At 41.8% G+C, this 17,334-nt stretch overlaps 1 protein-coding gene across 2 annotated transcripts in view; it reads right to left on the minus strand.

Annotated features, from left to right (window-relative positions):
- The window catches only part of LOC127934160 (voltage-gated potassium channel subunit beta-1), a 128,614-nt gene that overhangs the window by 43,119 nt on the left and 68,161 nt on the right, over positions 1 to 17,334 (minus strand). The window lies entirely within an intron of this gene.

Raw genomic sequence — 17,334 nt, forward strand, 5'->3', positions numbered from 1 at the left:
GGCTGTTTCGCTATGAGTTTTAATGAGAGATTAAGATCTATTTTAGTGCAGATAATTATCATAACTGTATTCCTGCCCACGTATTGCTGAAGTGGGAACAAGTAAAGCTGTCCTATATTTAATCGCACTCTTCTACAAAATGCTGCTGACATCAGCAACCATCTTCCTATTTCTAGATGTCCCAATAGGTGGTTTTACAAAAGCAAAGCAGTTATGTATGGCATTTGTACCCCAGTCGAAACTGGGGGTGGCATTTCTATTTCAAAACCAATTTGATTTACATTCTTCAAGTCAAACAAAAACGGAGATGGTATGAAAAAAATGGACACAGAAGCACCATAAAATGATTTATCATAATAATCCAAATGACCAGTGTACTATAATCTAAAATATAAAATAGCTTTAGATGATGTTATATTATGAATGATATATAAATATGTAGCTTTCATTTCTATGCTGTGTTTAACTTCATTTGAGAGTAGAAAGGTCACCATATGCAGATAAGAGGACAAGAAGAGGGGAGAAGGGTCAGTGGGTCAGTGACATTCAGGCACTGAGCTGATGGCAAGAGCGGAACTTTGAAAATAAGGGAGCAAATTAACTCATTCACACAGAAAATCTTAACATTTCATGAGCAGAGGCTGACAGGAAGACACATAAACATATGTTGTACTTGCTTTTCAGAGTGCAACAACATTTTAATAAAATACCTCATTTTATTCAAATAGATCCTGAATGAACTGCCTGACCTTGATTTCACACCCCTGCCCTGGTCCTTGATACCAAACTCAGCATTTATAACTGAACCTACTAGTTATTTATCATCCATCTGACACCACCACTTTGGGCAGCATAATGTCAGAATGACTGTGCAGAAAATCATTGTTAATGCTAAACATCATCTTCCTCACTCTCACTCTTCCTCTTCATCTTCAAGTACATTAGTATTTTGCTCCAGCACACCGGATGTCTCAGTCTTAAAATGTTAATAGTCTGATATAATCCTTCTCTGTCTGATATTTTGTCTTTGTGCAGGTTGAATCATTTTGATGAGGTTTCAGATAAAGTTTTCCTGAGAGTTCCTTCAAACTGTCCCTTTAAATATGAGGTGAGAATTTACCAGTGAAAACAGTCCAGAATTAAATACCAAGTATTGATTTTATTCATATTAATGTGGGAGGAGATTGGCCAGAAATGAATTTCAGGTGCGAATGGTTAGTAATGTGACCAGGAAAGTATAAAATAGTTGTTGCAGCAAGATGGTAGGATTGGCATGTTCCTGAAGTTGTGCTCAATGTTCAGCCGCTTAATCCTGGTTCTCGATGTGCAGCTTTTGTGCCTGACATGCAGTTTTCATCCTTTTGTATAGGTATGTGGCATTATGAGATGTGTGAATTGTTTGTTGAATGGTTGCATATTGAGTGCCTAATTATATTCCTATATGATCTCGCTCTTCTTTTAGGCTGATTTATTAAGAGGTTTTACACTGTCAGGAAAGCGGGGCAGGCAAACATTTATTGCTGCAGTACCATCAATGGGCTAATGGCCATGTTGGAATGCTGAATAACCGGTAGATGTAGTATATTACATTGAGGCCAATTTGGTTAAGAGTTTGACACAATCAATACACAATTCCTTTGTGGAAGTGCTTAATATTTGTGCTCTTTTAGTCCCTTCTCTGTATCTATTATATTTGAAGTGTGGTCTTGGGATTGATCGCTGAGATTGGGTAACTGTGCTGAAGTTGTACATTTGCTAACTTTAAGTAAAAGTTAACGTACCTAGCGTTTTTGACTTCTACGTGAATGCACACACATGTTCCGGGGGAATCACTGACCGTGTGAAAGGGCCAAAATCTAGTGACACAGGAACAATGGCCGGGACACATTACCTATGTATTTTCCAGAATCGCAGTGTGAAAAGGGGCTATGCATTTGGCTGAATGAAACCATTTGCGTTTTTTTCTTTTTCTCAACTAATTATCACAGGTACTCGGTCTGACGCCAAACACATTGATCGTAATCCTGCCATGAATCAGTCTTGAGCATTAATGCTACATTACATTTAAATTATGTGCTGTTAGACAGATCCATATGCAGCTTATGTAGATGTAAACTGTGTATATACATCCATAGGTAAAATGTCTATAGGTGTCACCAGTTGGAGTGCCCATGAGCTCCACCCGAGGGACTGATTACTACTCCTTTGCCATTCGATTACAAATTAAACTTCCCATAAACCTTTGCCTGGACTCTGTTGTGCGATTACTTTCACCTGTGTGTCATTAGCTTGTTAAGGTCTGTGGTTGAGCTTGACCTGTGCTTTAAAGGGTTAGTTCGCCCCAAAATGAAAATGATGTCATTAATAATATCAACGAGTCAGTCTATTGTTCATTATCTGGCTTGGCTCGGTGTTCATCACAGCAGTTCAGTCAATGTACTGTTTGAGTACATGAATTACTCCGGGATATTGGTTTGTTTGAACTCAGAGGGAGTGTCAGCCACATTAAAAAAGTTAACAGCTTAAGTCATTTGTGGATTAATGCGTATTAGAGAGACGTTTAAAACGATTCAGTTCAATTTGGTGAACTGAATGATTCGTTCGGACACGGACAGTATACCCTACACACAGCTTCAATGGAGGGACTGAGAGCTCTCTGACTAAATCTAAAATATCTTAAACTATTTTCCGAAGATAAAAGGAGGTCTTACATGTTTGGAACAGCATAAGGGTGAGTTATTAATGACATAATTTTCATTTTTGGGTGAACTAACCCTTTAAGGTCGTTGTTTATGTATGCGTGTTCCAGGTTGATGCTCTCTCTTGCCTTCTCTGAGTAGATCGGGGTGTCCAACCCTGCTTCTGGCGATCGACTTCCCAAAATTTAGCTCCAGTCCTAATCAAACACAACTGAAGCAAGTAATTAAGGTCTTTAGGCTCACTTAAAAATTAAAGGCAGGTGTGTTTGATTAGGGTGGAGCCAAACTTTGCAGGACAGTCGATCGCCAGGAGAAGGGTTGGTGGCAGGAAGCAAGTGCAAGTTAGTGGTTTTTAATGGAATGAATAACACCGTACATGAAGACAGGAACACAGGTGAACTTGGCTGGGGATACACAGTCCGGGAAGATGCTGGTGTGCAGAGGATCCAAAGTGCGGTTGTAAGTTGGCAGCAGGAGAGGGTGACAGAGGAACTGCGGGGAATCGAGCCGAGAAGTTATGTGAAGAATCCAACGGTGAGATGAGATGAGATGAGTGGATGGAGTTCCGGGGAGACCAGACAATCCAACGAAGAAAACAACACAAGGAGAGCAGAACATGAGACGAGGAACTGAAACAACGCTCTGACAAACACAAGACGCTAGACAGGGCAATATATAGGGAGAAGTAATGAGTGACAGCTGCTGCTGGTAACAATTAGCGGAGACGCCCACATGAAACAATCAGTGCTGACACGAAATACACAAACTTCACCCACATAGTGAAAACCCAGAGATCACGGTTTACCAACCGTGAGAGTTGGGTACCCCTGGAGTAGATTATGTTCATGATTCCCCTATGTGAATTGCGCCCTGGTTCTTGTTTTGGTTTTTATCTGTGTGGTTTAAAAACTTTTGTGCTTGCATTTGTATTCCTGCTTCTTTCTACCCTGGCTCATACATTACAGAACAACTGACCAAGATATGAATCCAGCAGCACAGATTATGTTGCAACACTAGTTGTTCCATCCTAGTCTCATGGCTGTGCCCAGGTAACAGAGACTAAGTTTGGCCAGAAAAGCTGACATTACAAGGTCCTCAGCACTGGCTATCACAGAGACTGTTCTCATATCCTCAGTGCTCACTGTAATGGTGGAAGCCATCATGCATGTTTGGGCTCCACACTGCTCTGCTAGTCCCCCAGAGCCTACTCCTTTGAAGGAAGTGAACTTATGAACTCCATGTCAACCCTAGGTAAGCTGCATAGATTCCTCCCTTCGGCTCCACCTTGGTCGATTGTCCACCTGTCTACGTTTCTGGACTAAATTCTTCTGGTTTCACCTCATCCCTTTGTCCTTCTGGCTACTTTCGAATCCTTGCTCCACCTTGTTCCTCTGTAACTCTGGTTCCACTACAGTCTTCTGCATCCCTACCGGTGTTCAGTTGTCTGAGCCGGCAGCTTTGTCTCTGCCCGCCTTTTGCCCTCCTACCTTGGCTCTGAGGCTTTCAAACTGTCATAAACTACATTTCCCATAAACCTTTGCTTGGACTCGTTGTTGTGTGATCACTTCCACCTGTGTGTCATTAGCTTGTTTAGGTCTTTGAATATAAGGTCTGTGCTTGAGTTGTTGTTGTTGTTGTGTGTAGGTCATTGGCCCTGAATGCCTTCTCTGATGCCCCGTCCACTCAGATACATTTTGTATCGTATATGCCTGGGATCCACTTTCCTGAAGAGTTTAGCTCTAACCCTAATCAAACACACCTGCTCATGTTCATCATTGTCTTCAGTATCATTAGAAAATCACAGGTAGGTGAGTAGATCAGGGTTGGAGCTAAACTCTGTAGCAGATTGGACCTCCAGGGCAAGATTTAAAGAACCCTGGTATAGGCATTTCCTCTACACAGATCTGGTGTCTTAGGAGAGTGAAACCAATATTTTTTTTAAACTGCGTCCCAGAGTGGATAAAACTTAAAATACCACCGTTTGCATTTTCGTTTGGACAGTGAATCCATATATTTTTAGAAACTATGACATCATCAGCCCACGTCGCGCACCTAGTCGGACACCATGTCATGGAACAGAAACAAAAACATGAACAAACACTGAATGATTGTCTATTCATTAACTAACATTAACACAGATTAATAAATGTATTGTTCCATGTCCGTATGTATAGTGCACGCAATGTTTACGCGCACAGTCCAAGTCTTATTCTCCGTTTTTAGTGTATCTCTGTAGTAGAATTACAGTGCTATGTAGTGGTATGGCATGAATACTACATCATTTTGTGTCAGTTTTGTGTAGATGCAGATATTTCTTGAGACGAGGAAAAAAAAATATTGTACAGGGAAAGTGCTGCCTTTTGTGTGGACATGTTCTGAGGGTATTATGTTCCTGATTCCTCTGTGTGGATTGCACCCTGGTTCTTTGGATTATCTGTGTTTGTGGCTTAATAAACTTGAGCTTGCATTTGGATTCTCGCTCATCCTGGTCTTGGCTCATACGATACAATATGAACCAGTTCGAAGGGGAATTCTGTAGCTGCTCAGGGATAATGCTGTTCATTACTGCTCAGTTTCCACAACACCATTTATAGCACATACTGTCTTAATCTGCTGCTTTTGATCAGATCAATGAGGAAGTCTGACCAAACTTTTATGCAGAAAACACCGTGCTGTAAAATTTAACTGGTGGATGGAAAATAAAATAATGTGTTCTACAAATCTAAACCATTAGAATAATAAGATATCTAGAATTTTTATCGTATTTTGAAGAGGCCATGAAAATAATACCATTAATTTTCACTGTTGTTGGCACAACACGTCTCCTTGTGCAGTCTTCAGTCATTTCTGACTGGAGAATTTAACATTTAGAATTTTTACAAATTGTAGCTTCACCAGAATGGTACGAAATGGTGATTTTTATTTTTATTTTTATTTTATTTTTTATTTATTTTTTAAATGGCACCTGGTATGTGAACACAAAAAAACAATTGAGGGCATGATTTGAAAATGCTAAGTGGTCGTAAAAAAAAACAAAATAGTCACACTCTTCGGATAAAAAAGACTGACCATAGGGAATGAATGGGGAAAAAAAAACTGAACATTTTTATGTGTACAATCTATAAATCCGCAGAAATGCATTAAAAAAAATTTCACAGCAATGAAGTGGTGAAACTGTAAAACATCTAGAGTGCAAAATCAACACATCAACTCACACACTTGTACACACACATACACACCTTTGAACTGGTGTTACTTGTAACACTGCAACTATGTAAAATAACTACTGTACTATGCAGTAAAAAGTGGACAGCATGGAAGGGGTTAAACTTTAAAACATCAAGAGTGTAAAATGGATACATCCACTCACACACTTAAACACACTCACAGATACACACATTTACTATACATAGAATTATACATACTCAAACGAATTGGTATGGCTATAACCATAAAGCCAAAATGAGTCAGAAGACTGAAATAAGAGGCTAAAATCAGATCATACCCAGAAGGATTAAGCTCTGATAAAGAATTCCTGTTCATTTTTGTTACATTTTTTTAAAGGGGGGGTGAAATGTTATTTTATGCATACTGAGTTTTTTACACTGTTAAAGAGTTGGATTCCCATGCTAAACATGGACAAAGTTTCAAAAATTAAGTTGTACGTTTGAAGGAGTATTTTTGTTCCAAAAAAACCTCTTCCGGTTTGTCACAAGTTTCGGAAAGTTTTTTTCGAGTATGGCTCTGTGTGACGATAGTTGGAGCGGAATTTCCTTATATGGGTCCTAAGTGCGCGCGCTCCAGTATAGCAGAGCACTGAGAGGCTGAGCACAGCCTGATCAGAGCGAGAGCGTCGTGAAAAGTCACAAAAGAAGTGTGTTTTTGGTTGCCAGGGCAAGACAACCCTGCACAGATTACCAAAAGAGAAACAGCATTAAGGGACCAGTGGATGGAGTTTATTTTTACAGAGCATCAACGGAGTTGTGCAAGTGTTTTTGTTTGTTCCCTGCATTTCGGATTGCACATCGTTTATTTCTTAAGGATAATGCAGTCCCAACGGAAAAGGGTCACGATTGTGTGTTGGAACCACATGCGGCGAGTAATACTGCTTCAAATATCTCTGTGTTGTTAACTTAGCTATCAGCGCATAAGCACATCAAGTAAACAACATGCGATGTTGTCATCAAACTGCACTTTCCACATGTACAGCTTAAAAAAAAAAAAAAAAAAGACGACATAAAGTGGAACTTAGTCTTTTTCCAAAACCGCTAAGCAAATATATACAGTTTCAGTACATACCACATAGCATACCGCCTTTGCTGATGCTGCTCTTGTTAAATTTCAGCCTCTGGATCTGTCACAGCTTCCAAACGCTCTCAACTCAAAAGCCTACTGGCGCTCGTGATTCTTTAGCTCCGCCCACACGTCACGCCTCTAGGCGCTCGTGTTTTTCCGGGAAAAATCGGTACAGACTATCTTTCTCTTATAAATATAATAAAAATAAAGACTTTTTGGAGTTATGAAGGATGCAGTACTACTCTATAGGTACTCAAGATTAACAGGATATTGAGTGAAAACGAGCATTTCACCCCCCCTTTAATAAAATTTTTATTTTTTGTGTAACAAAGTGCTTTCTGTGTTCAGGTTTGAATGTAGTTATAATAATGCAACAACAACAACAACAAAAAAAACTATACTTTAAATCAACATTTAAAACAACAAAAAATATAAACCTAGTCTTTGAGAATGCCTTAATATACAGGGGAAAAAAAGTTACATTTCAGGTGTCCGGTCACTTTTGACCATGAGGACCATGAGTGTGACTCTCAAATGAGGAGCATATAAGGGTGAAAGCGTTCACAGCACGATGCAGCAACTGCTATTTCAACAACATATATAAAAAATCCATCACTTAATCTTATCTTGTTCACTTTTCTCTTTTTCCACTTCTCTGCAGTCTGTACCAGTTTTATAGTGATGCCTATTCATTTTCATATATTAACACAAGTGACTATAACTCTTTCAAAGCTATTATTACCAAGCATTATTGTCTTAACCCTGACACGGGTCTCCATGCAACCTCTTACTTTGCTTATTATGTCAGGCTGTATTTGCTACATCCCTTAGTAACCTAAGGGGATCTAACTCTTCCCTCTCTAAAAAGAAAAAGGAGAGAGAGATTGCTGTACTGTACTACAAGTCTGTCTGCTTAACCTTAGCCTGAGGGACTTGATTACAAAAGCATCAGAATGACAAAACTTTTATGGTGATGAAATTCTGAGGTCTTTACAGCAATACATGTTTCTTAGCCTCGGAAACCTTTTCATGAGTGATGTTTTGAAGCAAGTAGACTTTCTCCTCAGGCTGTGGCAAATGATCCAAAGGCCAAAACTGAAGTGCCGTTTCCGCCACTAAATAAAAAAAAAAGGTAATTGTAAAGGTTATTTTTATCTCAAAATTCTGACTTTTCATATCTCACAATTCTGACTTTATAACACGCATATAAAGTTGTTCATTTTTTTTAATCAAGTAATTCTGACTTTGTCAATCTTCAGAATTGTGAGATAAAGTCACATGTAATGTAACTATGTATGTGTGTGTATATGTACATGTGTAAGTATTATAATAAAATATATCATATATAATATAATATATCATTATGAAGTAATATAAGAATAATATACACATATATGAATTGCATATGCCAAATATAATTTTTTTTTTCAAAATAATTTTGTCTTCATATTACTTGTATGACTGGGTATATAAAAATGTAAGTGAATAAGTCTGAATGAAAACTTACTCGTAAAGTTAAATCTGGGGATTCGAACATTCCGACACACACACCTGATTGGACAGATTGTGAGGCTTCAAGGATCACATGATTGTCTGTGAGGCTTCGAGCATCACGTGATTCTCTGAAAACAATACGCGTTCTGGCACAGAGCTTTGTGAGAAATTGTGCTGCTTACTTCATACACGCTTTTAAGCTTCAGTGTCATATATAACTTCACTAGCTGTCGGTCTGTTGAGTTGTTCTCCTGCTTTGCCTAATGCAGTTTGGCAGGATCCACGGCGGGCAGCCATCTCTGAGTGAGCTTCCTGCCTAAACATTGGTGTAGCACCACCCGCTTTGTGCACTTGTGGCATTATGGTAGACAGCCAGTTGGCAGCATGCTGACCTTTGCATAAGACTGCATCCTGGGAGGATGCTCTCAATTTTGCTCATACAAAAATTATTCTAGGCTACTTCCTCTGCCAACTCCAACTATCATCCTTATACAAAATAATATTTTCCTCTAAAATTGATTTGTGTGGCTTGTGACAGTCCTCATATAGCTCCACATCTACTTGCTTGAAATTGAAGTGTCCTTTAAAAAAGCTCTGTAAAGATAGAACATTTTAGGAAGTTAAATCCTCTCAAACTACCATGATATGTGAGGCAGTTTATATAAATGTGACCCGTCATGGAAACAAGTGACACAAGTTGGCTGCACAACTTTCGAGTAAAGTGAGACAGAAGCGTTTTTTTTTTTTTTCAGAATTTGTTAGTTGAGATCACAAAGAAGCCTCTATGTGTTTGAGATAGCAGTATTGGTATATTTAAAAGCCTACATTTTGAGGTTGAAATCAGCTTGTTTTTCAGAGATTCAAGCACGCAGTAGGGGCATGTCATTGTCTGTGTGTATTTCCATTCTTGATAAGCCGGCTTTTGTTTTTTTTCTTATTGCCCCCGCCCTCCAAGGGAAGTGTGGCTACTTATTATGTAGCACTCGATAGTAACATTTGATGGGGATAAAGACATAGAAATGGGGAAAATCCGTAACTTTGACTGCAAATGCTACACAAGGAGAAAAGAAAACTCTCTGCATGGGACACTGTCCTGTAGCTAGAAGCTTTCACCAGACATTATGTACAACATACGGCTAGATTCTTTAGCTGTGGAAAAAGAGTGTCAGGACAACGAGATCTGTAAGAATACTTTTCTGTTTCTTATGGGGTGAGTTTCCATAAACATCAAAGTTTGTCATTTTGCGTACACATTATCTCATGTTTAGTCCACAAAATCCTGTTTAAAAAGTCCTAATGCTACACAATGCAATCAATTCACCAAGTTTAATGTAGAAAACCAGCAAATTACAAATAAAATTAGCATCAGTATGTACTTTTTGTTTACATAAACATTAAAATAATAACATTAAAAATTATGGCCAGATTTTTAAGGAGTGTGTGACAAGTGGGGCGGGGCCGAGAGCCGTGGGAACGGAGCGAGAAATGAGCAACACCTGCGCCACTCACTGGTCTCGCGTCCCACGGAGGAAATGGAGGGATACAAAAGAGTAACGATGACAGTCAAGGATGAGAGAGGACCAGGCCTGGATTTTAGTTTATGTTTTGATTTTGTTTATGTGCGGCAGTGGTCCATGTGGGGCTGCCGGGCTGTTTTGTCTTTATTTTATTATCAAAGCTCATTTGATTGTCCGCCGGTTCCCGCCTCCTCCTTCCCATGAAAGAATATTGTTACATTGGTGCCGAAGCCCGGGAGGAAGGAGAGACGTGCTGCCGAAGATCCCTCGCCACTGGGGTGAACCCGCATTGCCATCGAGCTGGCGTAGCAGTCGGGCACTGGGGACGCTCAAGGTGGTGGGTTGGAGTAGGTCCAGGGATGGATGAGATCACTGCCGGCCGCCCGTGATGTGGAGGGCCGGCTGCCATCCATGAGGGAGCGAATGAGTCGGCGCTGTTCGCCAGGGGGCCGGAGCCTGTTGCCATCCTTGAAGGAATCCGGAGGAGCAGGGAACGGGGGACTCCTGCCGGCTGCCCAAAATCGGAGGAGCCATCACCATCCACGGGGCAGCGGAGAAGTGTTGTTCCGTCCACTGAGGGCAGTCCAGTGCCACCACCAGGCACCGCGGAGGAGATCACCAAGCTGGTGGAGGGCTGAGCGGCAGTGCGTCTGGGAACTGGAAAAAATTTTTTCCCTCCTCTCTCCCCTCTCTCGCCTTGTCTGTCCTACCCCCAGGTTCCCGCAGGTCACCGTGAGCAGTCCCCCTGGAGGGAGGGGGGGAGTAGAGCGCAGTCTCAGTAGTACCCCCCGGCCTGCGAGGGGTGATAGGGGTATGTGACGGGTGGGGCGGGGCCAAGAGCCGTGGGAACGGGGCAAGGCCGGTGGAGTGATTGAGAAATGAGCGACACCTGCACCAGTCACCTGCTGCACTGTTTTGTCTTTATTTTATTATTAAATCTTATTTGATTGTCCGCCGGTTCTCACCTCCTTCCCACAAAATAATATTGTTACACAGTTTCTTGCAACGTTATCTACAATGCACAAGTTCAAATACAGTTTTGACAAAAAAGGTTTTATAAAAAGAGCCTCTAAATAATTTTTATAAAAGTCAAAAAAAGATAAATTACTGACATTTACAATGCATATTATCCTTTATTATTAATGGTAAGCGATCCGATTTTTCCCGTTGCATCTGTCATGCTATGCAACCATGCAGCTTTATGGGGGAGCTTCACAGGGGGTTTGACTTATCTAACTGAGATGTAAATAAGCTCTATTGTCACTCCCAGCAGGTGAGAACAGGTGAGAACTGCACAATCTTTAGAGGCCATTTTGAATAACTCAAAATGCCCCAGGACTGACTTGTGTCCCTACTTTCATTGGTCACAAATTTGCTGATTAAATTAATGATTCACCAATAAATAATTTAAATGTCTGTACAAAAGTCCCTGCCTCTTCTAAATATTAATTCAAATGTTACTGTCCACCATATATATTTTACTCAGTTATATAAATGACTATTATCTAAGTTTCTGAGTTAATTTATTGTAAATTAGATTTTTAATTAGCTTTTTGTTATCAACTTTTGATTAGTGTAGCTAAATACATTTTGATAAGAGTAGCTTGTACGTTAAAATACTGATGTTTGTGTAAAAAGAGAAAAGTCACATAGACAGATTTATATAAGTCTATAGTCTTTCGTTGAATAAGACTGAGGTGAGTCTCCTCCTGTGTTCTCCAAACAAACCCACACAGTCTCTCTGCTGCTCACTTAAGCTTACTTCTTCCTAAATTTAACCCATTATGTACTTTCTCTGCAAAAGTCAGATATCCTTTCTTTCTCTAGAGTTTGATTGGAATCTGAGGTACATAAAATAGTATTCACTTGTTGTAGAGTCAGATCAATTAGACCAATACTTCTCAAATGGTTTCACTTCAGGATCCAGATGATTAACATTAGACATTACATGGAGCCCCAAAACAGTACTGAAATTGTTTATCATATGAAAAAATGTGTCTTTTAATATTTGAAAAAAAAAAAAACCTTAGATAATACAGAAAAAAATCCTCTTCAGGAACTCAAGCTGCATCTGAGAATGAGAGCTCAGGAGGACTAAGGAGACTGGTGGCAAAGGTGCGGTCGATCTGTGCACCCTGACAGAGTTACAGGGTGCAGTGGTCTCCCGCGAGCACCACTCTCAGTTGCCACCCGGAAACGTAGTGGTGCTAAGAAGCTTGCCACCTCCATGGAGGTCTCCAGAGTAGTTATTTCGTCTTTTTCCTGCTGGTTCGCTTTTACAGGGCACAGAGCTAGCTGTTCTAATTACACCAGAGGTCAGTCTCGAGAGACTGAATCCCTTAGTAGACTATTTGTCAGCGTGGAAATAACTGCCAAATGTTTCTCAAAGGGTCCTGCACACTGTAAAGAAAGGCTACAGAATACAATTTGTTTCTCCACCAATTCATTTCAATGGGGCTATTCTCACGATGGTGGGCCCTGAGCAGTCTCTGATCATGGAACAAGAAGTAGACACTCTCTTGAGGAAGGAGGCCATCGAGGTGGTACCTCCTCACGGAAGAGAGTCCGGGTTCTACATCCGCTACATCATAGTTCCAAAGAAGAATGGAGGGTGGCTTCCCATTTTAGATCTGCGACCGATTTAAAAGATGCATACTTCAATGTTTCCATTCTTCCCTCTCACAGGAAGTTCCTTAAGTTTGCTTTTGGGGGCAAAGCATACCAATATCAGGTTATTCCCTTCGGCCTTGCACTCTCACCCCACACTTTCACAAATTGTGTGGATGCAGTTCTGGCTCTGCTAGGACTCTGGGGCATCTGCTTACTGAACTATATGACGATTGGTTAATTTCAGGTCATTTAGAGCAGTCGGTGGTTCGACATCAAGATGTCATTCTTGCCCGCATTAGAGAGCTGGGGTTAAGATTAAAAACCAAGAAAAGTGTGCTTTCTTTATTACAGAGGATCATTTATCTGAGCATGGTGTGGGATTTGACCACGATGTAGGCATGTTTGTCATCTGCTCAGATAAAGTCAACCCTCACCGCAGTCGCAAGAGTAAGAGAAGGCCAGTCACTCACTGTCAAGCAGTTTCAGAGACTGCTGGGTCTGTTGGCAGCTGTGACCAATGTGATACATCTTGGCCTGCTGTACATGAGACCCCTACAGTGGTGGTTGAAGACCAAAGTGTTCTACCACTTCGCCTGATCAAGGTCACGTGGCAATAGCTACATGCCTTGGTCATGTGGAGGAAAACTTGGCTCTTGTCATAGGACCCAGTGCTGGGAGCTCCTTGTCACCACGTAATGCTAGCGACGGGTATGTCCCTCATCAGTTGGGATGCAGTCATGTGTGGCAACCCTGCCCCTGTCTTTGGTGTGATCACCACCTCACATGGCACATAAACTGCCTGGAGATGCTGGCTGTGTTTCGAGCTCTCAAACACTTCCTCCTAGACCTGATAGATCTCCATTTGTTGGTGCGCACAAACAACACAGTGGTAGAGCCCTGCATGGGCCACAAATCTGGGCCCTAGCCCGGCCATGGCCTGAGATGCTCAGGCCCTGACCCTAATGAAAACAAGTTTATCCCAAATGAAAAACGAGACATGGCCACTGCCAGAAAAACAATCTCTCAGAGAGCATCATGAAGAAAAAGCATAGCATCGACAGTGGAAGGCTTTAATCCAGTCCTCCTTTCCTTTATAATTCTTCCAACTGTGCAAAAGGCACACTTGCTGCTACTGCTGCTGACGGGAACACTAAACACAGTGCGAGTCAGTCGAGAAAGATGCGGCAGCATGTTCTCCTGTTGTTGCCACCAGTGCAGCACATATCTTCCATCACCTTTCATCTTGAGATTGAGGCGCAAGTAAATCTATGCTTCATCGGTATCCTCCTCCTGCTCCACAATTTTTTCCACTCTTCCTCTAACTCGATGCCTCGCCATGCCGACTGCTGCATGAATTATCAGGCTATAATTAATACATTAATTTTGAGACATAATAATAATAATGGTAACACCAGACCAGCACATCTGGCAAGACATTGTGTAGTCGCTGGCTCTCACCATGGCTCTTAAATATCTCCTGTAACTCAGTGTAGACCAACTCAATTGACTCCAGAGTGTGGAATACGGTGCTGTACCTGGTTTTTGCCATCTGTTTGACACTTTTTGAGAACTGGCTGGCCAGACCAGATTCCTTTAGATATCGAACTAAAGTCTTGGCAGGCTAAAGGGTCTCTGCTACTTCTGGGGCTAATCATCTTCTGCAAGATCATCTGGGTTTAACGCATGTCTGAGGAAAGTGTTGTAACATGGTCTTGACAGTCTTGTTGCCAGTATGGGCGAAAAGCGGCAGAAATATTAACCCCCTGATCAGTTATCCAGACAATATTATTCATTACTGAAGCATCAAAACCAAGAAATGCGACTAATTGCTGCTGCAACTCTTTTCAGAAATTGTCCTCTGTTTTAGCATCATTTGGGAAGCTTGTTGTGGTGAGTACCCTGCTCTTCATGTCATATTGTGTTGTGACATAGTGTCGTGATTGACAAAAAGCTTATCTGACAGTGATAATTTATCCATATGTCAGTTGTCATGCTGAAATTTGTTAATGACCCCCTTGATATCTTCAAGTATGTCCCTTTTCTTAGCAGTCGCCATTTCTTTTTTGCACTTTCGGGAGATTGTGGTGAGGTCAGGTAGCAAACTTGTGACTGACAGATGGCCATAGGTTGCGCCCACATTAGCTCTTGCACTAACTAAATTAAACGGTTCCCTGCTACAGTTTCAAATGGCCGTAAGTCCATACAACAGAAATTCACACATTTAGCTGTGATTTCACTGTAGAGAGAGTTGGCTTGGCAAGGAAATCACTCACACTCATTTGTTTGCTGCTGCTGCCTGGTCCGCTGCATCCTCAGCGCTCAAAATTTCTTTGTAAAGTGAAAGTGACAGTGAAAGTGACGTGACATACAGCCAAGTATGGTGACCCATAATCAGAATTCCTGCTTTGCATTTAACCCATCCAGAGTTCACACACACAGCAGTGAAAACACACACCATGAACACACACCCGGAGCAGTAGGCAGCCATTTATGCTGCGGCACACAGGGAGCAGTTGGGGATTCAGTGCCTTACTCAAGAGCACCTAAGTCGTGGTATTGCTGGCCAGAGACTCGAACCCACAACCTCCGGGTTAAATGAGGCGATCCAGTTTTCTTACTATGTTAGCTTAGCACAACCTTGCAATTTGTGCAATGTGCATAAATTCAAGATGGTGCTGCCATCCCCAGTCGCTGTCCAGTTCGCTCCGCTTAAAATGTGCTTTTATTTACTTTTTTACATACTTTTGCTTTTTACACACAACCTCTGCACTGATCACTTATGACAAAGGAACGATTTTGGACATTGGTCACCGCTTCACTAACCTGTTTCAGGACACTTTATCCCTCAATCCATCGTGGCCATCTGAGATTCTCCGGAACGCGATATGAACAATGGTCACCTGAAAGAGCTCACAGTTCACCTCTACCGAGCATTCTGCTCGCCAATGTCCAGTCTCTGGAGAATAAGATGGATCTTAGAGCCAGGATAAGTTTCCAATGGGACATTAGGGACTGTAACATCCTTTGTTTGTCTGAAACATGGCTCACGCCCTCGGTCCTGGACGCTGCTGTAACGCTGTCTGAAAATGTATCTGTTTTATGGATGGACAGGACAAAGATTGCTATTATCTGCTATTATCATCCCTGGGGACTTTAACAAAGCCAACCTCAGGCAGGTTATGCCTAATTTTTATCAACATGTATCCCGTCCAACCAAAGGACCTAATACACTGGTTCATTTTAGTTTTCATTTCAGTTTAAGAATGCCTACAAAGCTTGCTCACTACCGACTTTCAGCAAATCGGACCCTGCCGCCATTTTTCTCACACCGGAATATAAACAAAGGCTCATTCAAGAACCACCCAGTGCAGAGGGTGGTGACATTATAAGCAGCAGTAAACAAATGTACTGCTGCTTATAACGGCGGTCTTCTGTTGGGAAACATGAGCGAGTACAAAACATTGTGCTATGCTTTTCCGACGCGCAGTAAGAGCTGCCAAACACCGATACAGGAAACGCATTTTCAACTCAAAGACTCCCAACACATGTGGCAGGGAGTAAAGAACACCTGTGCCTTTGGAAACAATTCCTCTGCAGAGGTGAGAGCAGATCTGTCACTAGCTGACGAGATAAACACTTTCTATGGCCCTTTTTCAAGCAATCTAAGCAGCACTAGTCTGCCGTTCAACGCGTCAGGAAGCGGCACTCAGAGCAGCGATGATCATGTGATCACAGTGTCTGAGGACGAGGTTCGGAGGGCCCTAAAGTGAGTTGAACATCAGGAAAGCAGCCAGATCTGATGGGATTTCTGGCCATGTTCTGTAGTCCTGCGCTGATCAGCTCGCTGGTTTGTTTACATCTATTTTTAATGAGTCTCTTGCTACCTCAGTGTTTCCCACACCCTTCAAAAAATCTGTCATCATCCCTGTACCTAAGAACAATACACCATCTTGTCTGAATGACTATCATCCTAACCTTTGTCAGATTCTTTGGATTAGATATGCAAGCCACTCCAGGCTCTTCCACTCTCTTGCCCTAGCTGTGCAGGGTTCCACACTAGGCAGAGATTCGAAAGTCTGGTGGAGTGGGCATTCTCCGACGCAGCTCGAGTTCCTGAAGAGTAATGTCTCAGTTTACACATGTAACCATGGTTCCTCAAAGGAACGAGACCCTGCGTCGCAGTGCCACACTTCTGCCATCTCTGCTTGCTTCACTCCTAGAGGCTGACATGCTCTTAAGCTTCCTGGTTTCATTACGTCACCCGCCTATGACATCTCGCCCATCTATTGGACCGATTACACACGTGATTCAGAGATGGTCATGCTGGAGGCATTCCCAAAGGTTCTCCACTGCAGCATATTGTTCCTTCAGGAAACCATGGTTACATGCGTAACCTGAGACGTTTTATTTTGGGCCAGATTCAAACCTCCGTCTCCTAAATGATCATCGCTTTCCAAGCTATTTATCTTTCTGGATATTTTTATATTTAGTAACACACGTACACTGTTGTGCTCATATTTTAAAAGACACACACAAGCATATGGAGCCCCTGTAGCCTTGGCCTGTCTCACTCTGAAAGCTGAGTCTGCCATTCGTCGTCTCGGAGGTACCAAAGCTGACTGGCCCACTCCAGTTACTGAAGTTCAGCTATTAGAATTGCGTTTATTTATCCCACTGTTCAAGTCCCAGCCCTCCTTTTCCAGACATCAAGAGTGAGA

Source organism: Carassius gibelio, chromosome A18 (genome assembly GCF_023724105.1).
Source record: "Carassius gibelio isolate Cgi1373 ecotype wild population from Czech Republic chromosome A18, carGib1.2-hapl.c, whole genome shotgun sequence".
NCBI lineage: Eukaryota > Metazoa > Chordata > Actinopteri > Cypriniformes > Cyprinidae > Carassius > Carassius gibelio.